Source organism: Lactuca sativa, chromosome 9 (assembly GCF_002870075.4).
Source record: "Lactuca sativa cultivar Salinas chromosome 9, Lsat_Salinas_v11, whole genome shotgun sequence".
Taxonomy (NCBI): Eukaryota; Viridiplantae; Streptophyta; class Magnoliopsida; order Asterales; family Asteraceae; genus Lactuca; species Lactuca sativa.
The window spans coordinates 107,825,717-107,834,531 of NC_056631.2; the positions used below are offsets into that span (position 1 = coordinate 107,825,717).

The following is an 8,815-nucleotide window of genomic DNA, read 5'->3' on the forward strand; positions in this document are numbered from 1 at the left end:
TCATACGCTCAAGCTTTCCGAGATCCTAACTGGCCAAATTCGATGAAAGACAAATATAATTCACTTATTTTCTAATAGGACTTGGGTACTTGTACCTCAGCCTTATAATGCTAACGTGGTTAATTGTATTTAGTTGTTCCAAAAGAAACTTAATGTTGATGGCTTTCTAGCTAGATACAAGGCAAGATTGGTTGCTAATGGTTGCAGCCAACGACCAGGTATAGGTTGCAAGGATACTTTTATCCCGGTGATTAAATCGATAACTATTCAGACTATTTTGAGTTTGGTTAACTCTCACCACTGGCCGGTTAGACATATTTGTATTATTCATATTTATATTATATATTTAGTTATCCCTTTTACGTATTTAGGCTTATATTGTAAATAGCCCATCGTATTTGTATTGAGACCACGTTGCATTTAGAGTATATAATAATATCTCAAGGCTATTATCTACATGGGGCTTAGAGGGGGCAAAGTGGGCAGCTGTACAGGGCCCAATGTTTTTCATTATATATTTTTATTTAAAAATACAAAATTATAATAAAGATGAGGGCCATTTTTTTCTTATTGGTCCTGAAGCTTTAAAATTATTTCATTTTTCAGGACCGGTGTGATTATCTAATTCATGGAATATTACGACTTGCAACACCGTTTCTCAGTATGGATGTACATAAATTGGCTTGTGTTGCTCTCGTTATTAGACTTTTTATCATATTTCTAGTTTGTTATCCGTTTTGTTCTTGGGTTTTCCACTTATTTATGGGATCACGAGTTTGATATATATATATATATATATATATATATATATATATATATATATATATATATATATATATATATATTCATGATATGTTTGTATTGCTAAGGTAATAATTTGGATCTGCCATATTATCCTTTCATAATGGTATAAGAGTTTCTAGGTTTTCATTAGAGGCATTTAGGGCTTTCCTTATTTTTTAGGTTTGCTAATTTCCAAGTGTTCAATAAAATGTATGCTTTTATTATAGTAATATATTGGCTACCAGATTATCATCATCATATGTTAAGGGAATTTTATGTTATTTAGGGCTCCACCCTTCATAATGAAATATGGAATAAGGATGGTAATTTTTAGTATATGATAATGAAATATGAGATTATGGGCATTTAAATCTCTATGGTTTGTTGTGGGAGAAAGAGGTGATTAGCAATATTAGTATAGCGAGTACTAATGAGGGTATTTGGTATAATCTTAAGGAGATTTATTTAACGAAGTCACTACTTGACATGCTAGATTCGATGAAGTTGAATCTCACTTACAAGTTGAGGGAGGGGTCGAGTATGAAGAATCATTTGGAGGTATATGATTATTTGAACATGAGGTCGAAGGCCACAAGTTTAAAGCTTGGTAAGTAGCTTTGGGCTATGGTACTTTTACTTTCTCTCCATGATAAATATACTTATTTGGTCGATAGCTTGATTTATGGTCATGAGATCGTTATAGTATTTGATGTGAAGATTGGCATTGACGGTGATGATTTGAACATGTAGATGTTTGTACTTAGTGAGAATCCCCATTTATAGAGATAATATACTAGGCTTGTATGTTGAATAGGTTTAGGTAGCTTTTAGCAGGAGTAAAAGGCTAGAATTTTGAACTTTCATGTTTAAAAAAGATCGTTAAAGGAAGTTTGTCAAAGAATAAAGATATGTGCATGGTAGAGTTTTCTTCAGATCATCGTAAGAAGGGTGAGAAAAAGGATAATTTGTGTGTTTTCATTTATTATGAGATTTTGGGTGCTCTTCTTGGTAATTTGAACATATGATGATTCTAGTACCATTCTAATATTTAGAGTCTTGTGTTTGGAATGGGTCAAAATTTGGTTGATTGACAATTTGTGTACTATGGGGTTTTTGGTTACGTACATATGTATTGACTAGAGACTTTTGATGTGTAGTTTGTTTTGTCGCCACCTTAGTTATCGTTTGTTCTTCGGACATATTTGCATGAATTGGTTGTTAATTCATTTGTATTAGTTTAGGTACTAAAGTACAATTGGTGTATGTTCTTTATCTTTGGGTTCTTTTTTCAATGCTTGGTTATGTTGGTGATGATGGTTGATCATTTTGTAGTTACTTGATGTTTGTTTATATTTGTCTAACTTGATGCATATTTTTTCATTTCGAGTTTAACGTTTAACATTTAGGACGTGGATTTCTTTCATCTTGTTTATTAGATATAATTGTTGTTCTTTTCCAACACAACACATTTGAACTCCATAATTATTGGTATTGTGTTAAATATTTTGAACAATCTTGAGTTTTTAGGCGTTTTTTTATTACAACTGATGCTTATTGTGTGATCGGATTGTGTTCGACCAACTACGAATGATTTTTTTTGGTTTTGGACGGGTAGATTATATGATTTTGCATTTTATACATTTTATGTTGAGCATTATTAGCATCAATACACTATCTTACGACAATGAAAATAATCAATAGATATACCTAAGTATACATGCACCATAAATATAGATTTTACTAGTTATGACAACGAACTTTGAAAATCAACTAGAAAGAACATAGTAACCTCTTGTTTGCTCGATTGGGATCTCGTACGTGCCAATACTTGCAATGGATAAAGGATCATTTGGAGGTATATGATTATTTGAACTCCTCTAATGTATTCAGAGCCACAAAAACCAAAAAGAAAAAGGAACAAACCCTAGACTAGGGTTTAATCGAAATTATCTATCCCTATGAGAGAGATTAGAAATTCCATATATGGTGAGAGAGAGAGAGAGAGAGAGAGAGAGAGAATGGGGGAGGGGTTGAACAATTTTATGAGTGAATTTAGCAACCTTATGGTCTACCCCTAGTAGTCAATTTATAATTGCAGATAGAATCTTAAAAGGATTCAAACTCTTTAGGCTAATCCGTATCTGATTCAAACCTGCTTTATCCCTATCAAGGAGGTAGCCAAAACCGTTAGCCCTATGGTCTTCGCGCTTCTGGAATATTCCAAATTAATCTATGATTTAATTAATATTCAAGCTCATTAATTAATTAAAAAATTTTAATTAATTCTAAAATAATTTCTAGTTAATTTATTAATTTCTTAATAAATTAATAATTTATTTATCTCAATTGCTTTAATGTTATTTGTGACATCTCAAAATTTAGGGCTAATATTATAGACCGTCAATTCAATGCGAATTTCATTGTAACTTGACTTAGTGTTAGTGCATTCAAAGTAAAATAAATAATTTTATTTCAAATATTATACGATGTTAGATGATACCTTACTTCCAAATGCGTAAACTTTCAACTGAATCAAACCACTTAAACGGCAACGCCAATAAATGCGTCTAAAAATTTGAAATTTTACATTAAGAAGTTTTGAGCAAAATAAACATTAAAATATTATATTACATGTTCCCCTGTTTCCGAAAATATAAGAAACGTCCAAAATGGAGTTCGTCTGCAAAAAATACGACCGTTTTAAGAAAACAAACAATAAAACACTAGTTTCTTTAATTGCGTAAAATTGAATTGATCCGTTAAGGTACTTACGCTTTGCCGACGGGATTTCCGAGAATGTTTTTGAAATCAAACTATATTCTATTATTTAATTTCATACTCGAAATATTTTTAGTAAAAATATTTACAAAAATCGCGAAAATGGACACTACAATCCGTTTAGACGCGATTTCCCGGAGTTCCGTAACTCCAAAAATTAATCCGTTTGATATTCCGGAATTCTTAAACTAAATTCTAACTTGAAAAAATTTCTCTGCTTTTGAATCACCATGCACCCGATTTGGAGTGTTTTTGGACATTTAATTAAGGTATAACCCAATGTGGGACCCACATAACTTAGTAGAGCCAAAAAGAAAATCAGATTTCTTCTCTTCTTGGGGTTGCCCACGTGGGTAATCCCTGCCCACCACATTTCCCTTTGTGTACAAATCTCTCCAAGAGGGTACATTGCATGGTTAGAGGCATTGTCTTATTTGGTTTGTGTGTGTGTTTTAGCTATAAAAAAACACACAAACCTCCAGCCATCTTCTCTTTTTGAAAAAACTCTCACAAACCTCTCTCTAAATCCTCCACATTTCATTCCCCAGTTTACAACAAAACCACCCAACACCACCACCCTAGCTAAACCACCACTCTACCACCCAAAGCACCTCCTTATAACCCCTTATGATCATTAAAACCCTCAGCTCCCTCCCCCCATCGTTATTAGTTCAAAAAGAAGGAAGAAAGCTGAGGGTAGCACTACCAGAAAATAGGTAATACAGTACACCCTCATCTAATAGGTTGTAATGAAAACCGTATTATAAAAGGCTAAATTAATCTAATACACACAAATGAAGAAATCTAATACGGTTAATTAGGTGTACTAGATAATATTTCCAATTAAAATTTGTATTTTTACAATTATTAATAAACTTTAGCCTTTGCATCGACCAGAATGTTTAACAAAACACTGGATGTTCATTTGATGCAACGTCAAAATTGAATTGACCGTTCATTTGTATTTTTCCCATTTTGCCACTGTAGATCGCCTTCACTCTTTTATGGTCAAACGGCTTACTTATCAAAGCATCGATAAACGACAACATCAACTGCAAAATTGATCTCTCTCTCTCTCTCTCTCTCTCTCTCTCACACACACACACTCTCTCTCTCGATCGACCAATCGATCAACATACTTCATCGCCTCTCTTCACTGGCGAGCACCTCTTCAAAACTCATCGTCAATCCAGCTAATTCAATGTCTCTTCATCGCTGATTCAAAATCGATTTCAGATTTGTGTATCTTCACCACCGATTCAAAATTGATTTCAGATTTAAATCCGTCGAGTCTTCCGTATTGAACAACCAGGTATTCTTTCAAATCAGTTGTTTAATTAATGTCACAATACATTAGCAATTGATAAAGTTAATTCCGTGTTCAAACTGTTCATTCTATTACATATTTGGTCATTTGATTTTCGTTTATTGGAGTACATTGAGAACTGTATATGCATGAAACTTACGTTTCTTCATCTGGTTCGTTCTTTGCAGCTCAAGTTCCTCATCCTCATCTCCAGCCTTCATCGGAGAACCTTCCGTAACTATTTCCCATGTCTGCTTCATCTATGCACATTTCAATAACGATTCCGATCTCCTCAGCTTCAAATCCCCTCTCCTTTAGCAATATTTCTTCAATTGGATTTTCTGAGAGAAAGAAGGTGTTCATTCTTAACTTTGTTCCTAATTTTTTGATTTTCTTAACATCATTTTACATGACCAGTTGAAAATTTTGGGTTTTAGCTACATGTTTTCACTATGCTTTGAATATAACCTGTCTTTTTATAAATTGAAATAATTAACTTAAACAAACAAACTGATGCCAAACCGAGATTGGTAAGAATCTACGTATCTGCTAGATAATAATAATTGATTATATTGATTACGAACGAGAGTATTCTCATTCTAATGATTTTCAATGGATAATGAGATTGGTGTTACATCTGCCACTAACTTTGATATCCTTATCCTGTTTGATTAATGTTAAAATTGTTAAAATGGAGATTGTTGTTGGTAATGTGGTATAGACCCCTTGGAAATAACTTTGTTTATCTTAGTGCATAACTAAAATTTGGCTGTTGATTTCAACATTCTATAACTGAATGATGGCTATGGTTTCTTGAATAGTGCAGGAGCATCCAAAATAATCAGAGTTTTGTTCATAGAAACATGTTTTCATCAAAAGAGCCACTAGCAGAAAAAGGGCTCACATCAAAAGCATTTGAATCACTAAAGATTGGGTCAACAACCATTATAGTGGAAGCTCCTAAAATGTTGAAGACAACAACTTGTTTGCCTTGTCTCAGAGTTAATTCTGGTTTAGTTAAAGCCGATGATGTTAGCAGGTAATTTTTTTTACCGAACATCAATAACAAGAGAGTTTTTTGCTGGAATTTTTTCATTATAAAACTTTAAATGAAAAAGCTCCTTTTATGTCCACAATAGAAACATTATTTTAGTTTGTTATTTGTAGGGACCTTGTATATGTTGTCTATATACAATTGGTTGAAAACCCATGGATCCACCAAATCATTGAAAGCTTGTTAATTAACAAGCTCTTTGAAAAAGATCATCCAATAACTTCTTCAATTTTCTTGAGTTTTTATTTTTATTTTTATTTTATTATTACTTGAAAAAGCTCTTATTGTGATGTTCTTATTAACTAGTTATTTGGTTTCATTTTATACATTTTTTTAGTAAATATCATATATGATTAATAAATTTGGAACCAGTTAAAAGGGTGAAGGCTATCTTTAATTAATATACACTAACAGAGACAATAGCGTGTTTAAAGAGAAACTTATTAATTTCATGAACAAAAGTTGATCTATATTATAGCAATTTTTTTTGAAGGTTGTGTTCAAAGTAAACAACTGATTTTGATATTTCCATTTCTACACTATACTTAAGAGTATTACTTTGATGGAAGATCATAGACACATCCTCAAGATTATAGTTTTTGATTAAAGTAAAAAACTAAGAATACACATTTGATATATAAGAAATAAGGAATATTATCACCATAACTATAGCATGCCACCTATGTTATCTTGTTTAATGCACCTTGTGTGCAAGATTTTATTTAGGCATTGTATTTTTTTCCGAATTTACCATTCATAGCATCGTACTTTCAAATTTTCTTTTTGTTTTTTAGACATTATTCTTTGAAAATTTTATCAACTACCTTGTAATTTGTAGAGATTGATCCTTCGGTCACAACTCGCATGGGAGGGACAATGAGTTTTTGACATCATTATAAATGGTGATAACATGTTTCAAGAGATTGATATTGTCAAAATGAGTGGAGATATTAATAGTGCTCTTGTGCTAAAAATTCATGTTAGCAGGAAGAGTTTGACAATAATTTTGCCATAGAGACAATAGAGATCTTTGAAATTGTGCCATAGAGACCATAGAGATCTTTGAAATTGTTAGAGCTGAGGTCAATACTTCAATTGATGAAGGTACTTTTAAAACATTTCTTGGAATTTGAAGCTTTGAAAAGGATTCTTACGAAGTAAAAATTCTTTCTTTATGTTGTAGTAAAAGCTTTGCAGAAATTGAAGAGTTTTTTTTAGTTGGAATGGCGATCCATGTGTTCCACAGCATCATCCATGGAGTGGAATTGGGTGATGAATAAGGCTGGAATGCACAGCCAGAATGGGCTGGAATGCAATCAGGAATGGATTGCAGGAATGGGGGATGTGACATCAAGTACGGTTGTTTATGGTGTATTAGATGTTAATACCTGGTGTATTAGATTCTTTTATGCGATGGTTGTAAAAAGTAGATTGGATACATATAGAGTACGGTTAAATAGCTGTACTCTATTAGGCATGTAATCTAATACACCTCTCTATTAATACGGGCTTAAACTACGTACTATATTCATATTTTCAACCATAGTATATTACGCCCTTTCTAGTAGTGTAGCCACCACCGGTCACCCTCCTGCCACTATCAAAACCCTCACCGTTACCAACAGAAAACACCATCTTCAAGCATTGGTTGCTATTGTTTTTGATCCCCAAGGTTCCCTCCCTACCCCCTTCATCGAAATCAGTTGATATAAGCAAGAAGAAGGCAACAGAAGACCACCGGAGTGGCCTCCTGCCACCCTCGTCACCCCCACTGTCGTGGATCACCGGTCAGCACCCTTCTTCGACCTTCACCTCCTTCGTAAATGCTCCTAAACCCTTTGTAAACAATAATGTTTCAGTCGAGTTCCATATTCGAAGACACAGAACTAATTCGTTTTTTTTTTGGAAGTGTTGTTGCGATCATGTACATGAAAAAAGGAACACAGGAGGTTGATCACCTCCCGTGTAATCAAAATATGCAAAATAAATAGATACAGTCCCTATACTTCGAATTCGTCCAACTTTAGTTTTAGACAATGAAATTTTAACCAAAATGTTTAAAATTAACCCAAATTAGGAAAAACCCTTTGACAATGAGTCAGAGACAAGTAGGGCTGTCAAATCAGGCAGTCGTGTCGTGTTTTTGTCTGACACGACACGACATGATGTCGAGTTTTTTTCATTAACACGAAAACGAACCAATTAAAACACGACAACACGACACGACACGATAAATATAATATTACATAACTATTAGTGTATTTCATTCATACTTAAAGATATATAACACGACAAAAACGACAAACACGAAAAACCCGACAACCACATGCTTAATCGCGTCTATTTCGTGTCGATTTATGAACACGAACACGAACACGAACACGAACACGACACGACACGGCATCGTGTTTTTTAATCTTGACACGAACACGAATTCGAATTTTGATTTCATCCTAATTTCGTTTCGTTTCGTATATTTTTGTCGTGTCGTGTCATAAATTGACATCCCTAGAGACAAGCATACAAAAATTTCATATATTTATTTATAAAAATTTTATACATTAATCTATTTTAGACATTAGATTTTTTTTAATATTTAGAAATTATAAATTGTATTTTGATTTAAATAAATTTTGGACATATTTAAATATTTTGGAAAATAATAAACTAATTTTTTAGATATAATTTATTTAAATAAATTATTTAAATAAATTTTGAAATAATAAAACTTGGAAATTAATAAGTCATTATACTTAGTTAAAATATACAATCACTTCCAAATATTAATTTATAGCAAATTTTTCTAGGAAATCGAATTAATCCCGGAAATCACGACCTCTCGACAACACATCTCGGTTTTCAGAACAACTCGATAAGACGATAACCGTTCGTTA

General features: G+C 32.7%; 1 long non-coding RNA gene across 2 annotated transcripts; it reads left to right on the forward strand.

The window, feature by feature from the left end:
* Nucleotides 1-4,563: 4,563 nt before the first annotated feature.
* LOC111906674 (uncharacterized) lies at nt 4,564-7,973 on the forward strand. 2 transcript variants are annotated; one of them, XR_002855306.3, is made up of 5 exons: nt 4,564-4,873; nt 5,056-5,222; nt 5,689-5,906; nt 6,760-7,025; nt 7,105-7,973. It is a non-coding gene; the product is annotated as an uncharacterized LOC111906674 (long non-coding RNA). The 2 variants fall into 2 exon arrangements; XR_002855307.3 differs by having other exon boundaries at nt 4,565-4,873; nt 5,694-5,906; nt 7,105-7,938.
* Nucleotides 7,974-8,815: the final 842 nt, after the last annotated feature.